The sequence below is a fragment of the Orcinus orca genome, chromosome 3 (assembly GCF_937001465.1).
Source record: "Orcinus orca chromosome 3, mOrcOrc1.1, whole genome shotgun sequence".
In the NCBI taxonomy this organism is placed as follows: domain Eukaryota; kingdom Metazoa; phylum Chordata; class Mammalia; order Artiodactyla; family Delphinidae; genus Orcinus; species Orcinus orca.
The window spans coordinates 7,007,717-7,016,503 of record NC_064561.1 but is presented as its reverse complement, the minus strand read 5'-3'; the positions used below and the strand labels follow the sequence as shown (position 1 = coordinate 7,016,503).

Here is an 8,787-nt window from a genome sequence, read left to right as displayed (position 1 = left end):
AAAAAAGAAATAAATTTATTTATTTTTGGCTGCATTGGGTCTTTGTTGCTGCGCGCGGGCTTTCTCTAGTTGCGGCGAGCGGGGGCTACTCTTCGTTACAGTGCGCGGGCCTCTCATTGCGGTGACTTCTCTTGTTGCGGAGCACGGGCTCTAGGTGCGTGGGCTTCAGTAGTTGTGGCTCGCAGGCTCTAGAGCACGGGCTCAGTAGTTGTGGCGCACGGGCTTAGTTGCTCCGTGGCATGTGGGATCTTCCTGGACCAGGGCTCGAACCTGTGTCCCCTACATTCTTAACCACTGCGCCACAAGGGAAGTCCCCTCCCCGTTCCACTTTTAAGGACCTTTGTGGTTACACTGAGTCCACCAAGATAATCTCCCTATCATTTTTTTTTAATATGGAATGATTCACTTATTTGCGCGTCATCCTTGTGCAGGGGACATGCTAATCTCTGTATCCTTCCAATTTTAGTATACGTGCCGCTGAAGCAAGTGCTAATCACCCTACCTTAAAGTCAGCTGAGTAGCATTCTTAATTCCTGATTCTCACTGGCGATTAGGGGATGAACATCTTTGGGGCGTTGTAATTCCATAAGGCACCCGGAACTAGCAACAGTGGGAAGATTTCGACAGGACTAAAGAGGATGGGAAGGGAGCAGAACTTGCTGACATCTGGAGCCGTGAAGAAGGGGCTCCTTGCAGGTTATGTGGCCACAGAGAAACCACTACTGCCCAACGGTGGTTGGGCAGGGAGGGAATAGGGACCCTCGTCTGTCTCCCACCTCTGATCTCCTGTCAGCCTTCCCCATCGGCAGAACCCACCAGAAGCCAAGGACATGGAAGCTGAGTGAAGCAATGTCCTCTTTTTTTGTGGCTATAGGAGGAAGCCCTGAATACACAGCTGCTCATAGGCAACACATATCCTGCCGGGGGCCTGGAATTACACTGGGTGCTGAGGACAGAGCCTAAAACAAGTTACTCCTGCACCCTATACCCTTTATCTGCTCCACTCTTCTCTGCCCACCACTTCCACCTTCCAACAAAACCCACAAGTGGGCTTATTACTATTTATCTGGTTTATGTAAGCTTCCTAAAGGCAGGGATTCCTGTGTTTTGTTCATGGCTAAAACCCCACGGCTGAGAACACAGCACAGGGTAAGCATTCCGTAAGTGCGCGCGCGCGTGTGTGCGTGTGTGTGTTTAATTGTGGTAAAATGTGCATAACAAAACTGATCACTTAACCATTTTGTGTTGTTTTGTTTTGTTTTGTTTTTTGCCACGCCACGTGGTATGCAGGATCTTAGTTCCCTGACCAGGGATCAAACCCACGGCCCCTGCAGTGGGATCTGGAAGTCACAACAACTGGACCGCCAGGAAAGTCCCCATTTTAACAATTTTGAGGGGTACGATTCAGTGGTATTAAGTACAAGACTTTATTGTTTTTAATTGAATTGTATACTTTATTTTTTTAATTAATTAATTTATTTTTAATTTTATTTTAGTGGGGGCTACTCTTTCATGCGGTGCATGGACTTCTCATTGTGGTGGCTTCTCTTGCTGCGGAACACGGGCTCTAGGCGCTCAGGCTTCAGTAGTTGTGGCACGTGGGCTCAGTATTTGTAGCTGTGGCGCATGGGCTTAGTTGCTCCGTGGCATGTGGGATCTTCCCGGACCAGGACTCAAACCTGTGTCCCCTGCATTGGTAGGCGGCTTCTTAACCACTACACCACCAGGGAAGTCCAAGTATGAGAATTTCTGTATGCATTAAACACTTAAGTCCCCACTCATAAAATATCTGTAATTTTGTTCCTGGCTTATTTCACTTAATATAGTGTTTTCAAGTTTCATCCATGGTGTAGCATGTGCCAGAATTTCCTTCTTTTTTTTCTTTATGGCTGAATAATATTCCATTGTAGAATACACCACATTTTGTTTACCCACTCATCCATCGTTGGACACTTGGGTTGCTTCCCATCTCTTGGCTATTGTGAATAATGATGCTATGAACACAGATGTACAAATATCTCTCTGAGTCTGTGCTTTCTTTGTGTATACACTCAGAAATGCAATTGCTGGATCGTATGGTAATTCTTTTTTTTTTTTTTTTGGTGATATGTGGGCCTCTCACTGTTGTGGCCTCTCCCGTTGCGGAGCACAGGCTCCGGACACGCAGGCTCAGTGGCCACGGCTCACTGGGCCCAGCTGCTCCGCGGCATGTGGGATCTTCCCGGACCGGGGCACGAACCCGCATCCCCTGCGTCAGCAGGTGGACTCTCAACCACTGCGCCACCAGGGAAGCCCCTGGTAATTCTTTTTGAGGAACCATTAAACCATAGCATGTTTTGAATTCAGTAATGAGATGGGTGTCAGGGGGCTGGAAGCAGAGTGGGGACTTGTCCTCAAAGCCATTTTGTGCCTTTTCGATTTGGAACTATGTGAATGAATTACTTATTTTTAAAAAAAATCCAAAAAACAATTAAAAAGAAAAAAAGGGTGGGAAAATTTTGTTTCCTGGAGACATTGAGACCACAAAATTGGATTTCACATAACTGTCCATTCACGGGGGAAGGGACAAATAAATTATAGCCTATTAATGTGTACAGTGCTGCATGACAGAGCAGTGAAACCAGGGAGAGAAACTCACATCAATATGGATGAAATTCATGAACAAAAATGCGGTGAACAACAAGAGAAGCCACCGCAATGAGAAGCCCATGCACTGCAATGAAGAGCAGCCCCCTGCTTGCCGCAACTAGAGAAAGCCCACGTGCAGCAACAGACACGACGCAGCCAAAAATAAATAAATAAATATTTTAAAATTAATTAATTGTTAAAAGAAATAATGAGGGACTTCCCTGGTGGTACAGTGGTTAAGAGTCCACCTGCCAATGCAGGGAACATGGGTTCAATCCCTGCTTGGGGAAGATCCCACATGCCACGGTGCAACTAAGTCCATGCTCCACAACTACAGAGCCTGTGCTCTAGAGCCTGCGAGCCACAACTACTGAGCCCACGTGCTGCAACTACCGAAGCCTGCATGCCTAGAGTCCATGCTCTGCAACAAGAGAAGCCACCGCAATGAGAAGCCTGCACGCTGCAGCAAAGAGTAGCCCCTGCTCCCCACAACTAGAGAAAAGCCCGTGCACGGCAACGAAGACACAACACAGCCAAGAATAAATAAATAAATAAATAAAATTTAAAAAGAAATAATGAAATGAGAAGAAGAAGAAAAAAGAAATGCGGTGAAGCAAGTTACGGGGCCCAGCAGATAGATAGGAATTACATCAAGTTCAAGGACAGCCTTCTCCTCCAGACCTTTGCCTCAGCTGTTCCCCCTGCCTGGTACACCCTGCCCCTGACATCCTTGTGTCTCCACCTCAGCTCCTGCAGATCAGAAAGATGGTCCCAGGCCACCCGATCTCCAGTGACATCATCTCCCTCCTTTGCTTTTTCTATATCGTATCACTATCTGTCACACTATATATTTTTACTTGTTTATCCTTGTTCTTGGCTGTCATCCCATCTAGAATGTCACGCCACAAGTGCAGGGAATTTTATCTGTTCTCTTCCCTGCTGTGTTGCCAGGACCTAGAACAAGGCCGAGCGTAAAGTAGGTGCTCAAGAGATATGTATTGACTAAATGAAAAGTGGCCCTTACTCATTGCTTAGGGGGAGGAAGGGACAGCAACTACCTCCCTCCAGGGATGGAAGTGGAGAGTGGAACTCTGAGATCCTCCACGGTATTTATGCTGGTTTTGTTTTGTTTTGTTTTTTACCTCAGTGGAGGGCACACAGACAATTTTTTTGATTTTTAGAAAATTGAGAGGGAATTCCCTGACAGTCCAGTGGTTAGGACTCTGTGCTTTCACTGATGAGGGCGCGGGTTCAATTCCTGGTCAGGGAAGATCCCGCAAGCCCTGCGGCGCAGCCCAAAAAAAAAAAAAGAGAATTGAGGTATAATTGACATATAATATTATGTTAGTTTCAGGAAAAACATAATGATTTGATGTTTGTATACACTGTGAAACGATCACCACTATAAGTCCAATTCACATCCATCACCATACATAGTTACAAAAACTTTTTTCTTGTGATGAGAACTTTTAAGATCTACCATCTTAGCTGCTTTCAGTTATACAATACTGTATTATTAGTCACCATGCTGTACGTTACATCCCCAGGACTTATTTATTTTATAACTGGAAATTTGTACGTTTTGACCACCTTTGTCCATTTCACTAACCTCACTTCCCCCTGATTTTTTAAACATTGTGGTTAAAATACACATAACATAAAAGTTCATGTTTAAATCATTTTTAAGTTTCTAGTTCAGGGGCACTAAGTACATTCACATTGTTGCGCAACCCTCACCACCGTCCATCTCCAGAACTTTCTCATCTCCCCAGACTGAAACTCTGTTCCTGTTAAACACTGACTCTCCCTCCCGCTCCTGAAACCCCTGGCCCCCACCATTCTACTTTCTGTCTCCTCTAGGGACCGCCTATAAAGTGGAAACATACAATATTTGTCTTCTTGTATCTGGCTTCTTGCGCTTAATATGTTTTCTTTTTTTAAAATATTTATTTATTTATTTGGCTGCGCCAGGTCTTAGCTGCGGCCCACAGGACCTTCATTAGAGGCATGCGGGATCTTCAGTTGCGCATGCGGGATCTAATTCCCTGACCAGGGATCGAACTCGGGCCCTGGGCACTGGGAGTGCAGAGTCTTTTTTTTTTTTTTTTGGCGGTACGCGGGCCTCTCACTGTTGTGGCCTCTTCCGTTGCGGAGCACAGGCTCCGGACGCGCAGGCTCAGCGGCCATGGCTCACGGGCCCAGCCGCTCCATGGCATGTGGGATCTTCCCGGACCGGGGCACGAACCCGTGTCCCCTGCATCGGCAGGCGGACTCCCAACCGCTGCGTCACCAGGGAAACCCGAGACAGAGTCTTAACCACTGAACCACCAGGGAAGTCCCAGCACTTGACAGGTTTTCAAGTTTCATGCCCACTGTAGCACGTGTCAGAACTTCATTCCAGGACCCCCCATGGATACCGAACTCTGCAGATGCTCAAGTCCCTTATATAAAATGGCGTAGTATTTGCATATAACCTATGCACATCCTCCTGTACACTTTAAATCATCTCTAGATTACTTACAACACCTGATACAATGTAAATGCTATGTAAATAATTGTCAGTGTATGGCAAATTCAAGTCTTTGCTTTTTTGTGGAATTTCCTTTTCTTTTGATTATTCTCCATCCATGGTTGGTTAAATCCGGGGTTCAGAACCCGTGGATACAAAGGGTCAAATGTATTCCATTGTACGGCTATATTACATTCTGTTTGTTCATTCCTCTGTTGATGGACACTGGGTTTGTTTCTGTCTGGTGCCTAGGTGATGTTTTTATTTATCTCCACACCTTTTTGGATGCCTGAAATATTCCATATTAAAACAATTCCGGGACAACATTGTAAAGCACCCATACTCCAATAAAAATTAATTAAAAACAAAACACAACAGTTCTGGGGAATTCCCTGGCGGTCCAGTGGTTAGGACTCCAAGCGTTCACTGCCAAAGGACGGGTTCGATCCTTGGTCAGGGAACTAAGATCCCACAAGCCGACGGGCACAGCAAAAAAAAAAAAAAAAAATCCACCAAATAGATCTATACAGAGTGGAAAAGAAAGATATCTAAGAAATATTGTGAAATAAAAAAGATAATACCAGTTGCTCTGCGCCTGGCTCTTTATGTATATTAATTCATTTGATGATCCTGACACACACCTCTGAGTTTGGGACTCCAATTAGCCCCATTTTGTAGAAGAAGAAACTGAGGTATGGTGATGTTGAGGGATGGCTTGGGATCACACTGGCCTTCTGGCTCCAGCCTTCATGTGTGTAACTCCTCTGTTTCCTCTGGAGTTCAGCACAGAATGTGCTTGTCTGTGGCTACTTATGAGAATGTTCTAGAGGCCATGTGTTCACACACATACAAGGGAAGGATTCCCAACCGACCTCATAGCTGTTTTGGGGAGGGGGCTGACTGTTTCCTGAACCCTCCCATTCAAAAGGACACAAAGAGATTTTTGTTTTAATTTAGCAGCCCCTGACTTTTCCCTGGTTTGGCGGGACCTCTAGGGAGGCCCCAGCAGGCCTCTCAGAGTCTGGGGAATTCCCCAATTCTAGCTTCCTCCTAAAAAAAAAAAAAACCACTGGAGCAGGGTGACCAGTAGTCTCAGTGTGCCCAGGACTGTCCCAATTTTAACCCGGAAAGTCCCTTGCCTGGGAACCCCCCTCGGTCCTAGGCAAACCCCCATGGTTGGTGGGGTAACCCGGAGCCTCCCTGCTGGGGCTGGACCCCAGCTGAGATGTAGGAGTTCAGGAAAGAGGACTCAGGCCTGGGGGGCAGCACATGAGCCTTCCCAGTGGCCTCCACGTCCTATTTTTTCTCCAGCTGTCAAGTGGGGTACTCGTTACACTTTAAAAGAACCCGAGAGGGCTCAGAGAATTCTCAACTGAGGAATGAGTTGAATTCTCAACTCAAGAGAATTCACTCTCAAGAATGCCTGGGCCCAGACGGCATCCAGCCTAGAAAAATGTGAACTATTATTAGAGTTTATTATTATGACTGGGTTTATTACCCTTATTGTTATTATTAATCACTCTGACACTTCCTGTCGGTCCCTCCTCGGGTGGTAGACAGCAGGTCCCAGGCCCAGCCCGCCCTCTGTAGTCTGGCCTCCAGGCCCAGCGAGGCCAACCGACCTCATCCAGGCTGGCTGTTGAAGAATCTGGCACACTTGGTTTCCTGCTGCTGCGGTCCTAGTGGCAAAGAGGAAGCTGAGGCCGGAAGGCCATGGCCAGCCCTTCCGCAGCAGAGCAGGACAGTAGCCCCGGCCTAGACATCTCCGTAGATCATTCACTCCACCAGCTTCTTGGAACCTACTGGGTGCCAGACACAATTCCAGGCACTGAGGACACAGTGGAGAACCCTTGTGGAGCTGACATTCTAGAATGGAAGCCAGGCATTAAAACCAGTGCTCAAAGAGACTTCCAGTGGAACGTCAGACTGTCATAAAGGTTGCTAAGAAAAATATAGCAGGTGAAGGGGACAGGAAGATGGACTTGCTGATTCAGAATCAGGAGCTTCTGGGGAGTGGTGAGGGTTTATTTCTTGGCCTGGGTATTTGGTTTGTTCTATTATTGTGGTTTCTTTAAAACTGGGCACGGGTGAAGCTCATGAAAGTTTTTTTTTTTCTTTTTATATTTTAAAATATTTATTTATTTATTTGGCTGCGCCGGGTCTTGGTTGCCACATTCGGGATCTTCGTTGAGGCATGCAGGATCTTTAGTTGCAGCATGTGAACTCTTAGTTGCAGCATGTGGGATCTAGTTCCCTGACCAGGGATTGAACCCGGGCCCCCTGCGTTGGGAGTGGGGAGTCTTAGCCACTGGACCACCAGGGAAGTCTCTTAAATTTTTATTTTATATTGGAGTCTAGTTGATTAACAGTGTTGTGTTAGTTTCAGGTGTCCAGCAAAGTGATTCAGTTATACATATAAGTGTATCTATTCTTTTCCAAATTCTCTTCCCATTTAGGTTATTACAGAATATTGAGCAGAGCTCCCTATGCTACACAGTAGGTCCTTGTTGGTTATCTACTTTAAATATAACAGTGTGTACACGTCATTCCCAAACTCCCAGTCTATCCCTCCCCACAACCCTCCCCCCCCATAACCATAAGTTCGTTCTCTAAGTCTGTGAGTCTGTTTCTGTTCTGAGTTTATTTGTATCATTTTTTTTTAGATTCCTCCTATAAGTGATATCATACAGTATTTGTCTTTTTCTATCTGGCTTACTTCACTTAGTTTGACAATCTCCAGGGCCATCCATGAGTCACCTCATTAGCATAAACTCGGGTATGGCTGCTCAGGCTTAGACCGAAAAACAAAACATGTTTTTCTCATCTCTCACCTCTGTCACTCAGGAAATTCCAAGGGTTTTAGGAGCTCTGAGCCAGGAACCAGGAACTAAACCCAAATACTATAACAAAACATGATGCTATCAGCTCTTTCACTCAACAAGTTTCAAGAGTTTTCGAAGTTCTGTGCCAGGAATCAGGGATGAAGACCAAATATATATTTCTTGTTATATCACAATATCACACGTAGAAGGGCCAACTCCTTCAGACAAGTGTATTGATGGGGTCAAAGTTCTCAGGGTCATCTGTGTCTGCCCAATATTTCCATTCCAAACCTCTCCAGTCAGTGCCCTTACCTTAGCATAAGAGACCCTGAGCATTTAAATGGTTTCACAATTCTGTAACCCACACAATCAGGCTCTGGGCCCGATCACCCATATCTATAAAGGATAGGAGATTGTGCTCAGACGCTCACAGATGCCCTGTGGGTGATGCAGGGAGGATAGACAAGGAGGTGGGGGTGGGCAGGGGCAAGGGGAGGAGCCTCAGACCAGGATAGAAGCAACTGCATTGGTCCAGGCAAATGATGATGGGGGCTGGACCAGGAGGGGTGAGATTTTGCTGATGAACCCAAGGTTGGTGTGAGACAAATGTGAGATTTTTTTTTCCTGAGATTCTCTGAAATTTTTTTCCTTGAGCTAACCAATATTTCTATATTTCTCTTGAGTCTTCCCATAGGCGGGCTGAGCAGGCACAGGGAAATATAACACATTCTCTTTATTCTATATATTTCATTCTGTTATGAAATATACAGACACTCTGGAGATGTCTCCATATCAGTACAGAGCTCCTCTTTTTTTTTTTTTTTCCCC

The 8,787-nt window shown here is 45.8% G+C and overlaps 1 pseudogene; it reads right to left on the bottom strand.

Annotated features, from left to right (window-relative positions):
• Positions 1 to 386: 386 nt before the first annotated feature.
• On the bottom strand, positions 387 to 486 carry LOC117195753 (uncharacterized; annotated as a pseudogene).
• Positions 487 to 8,787: the final 8,301 nt, after the last annotated feature.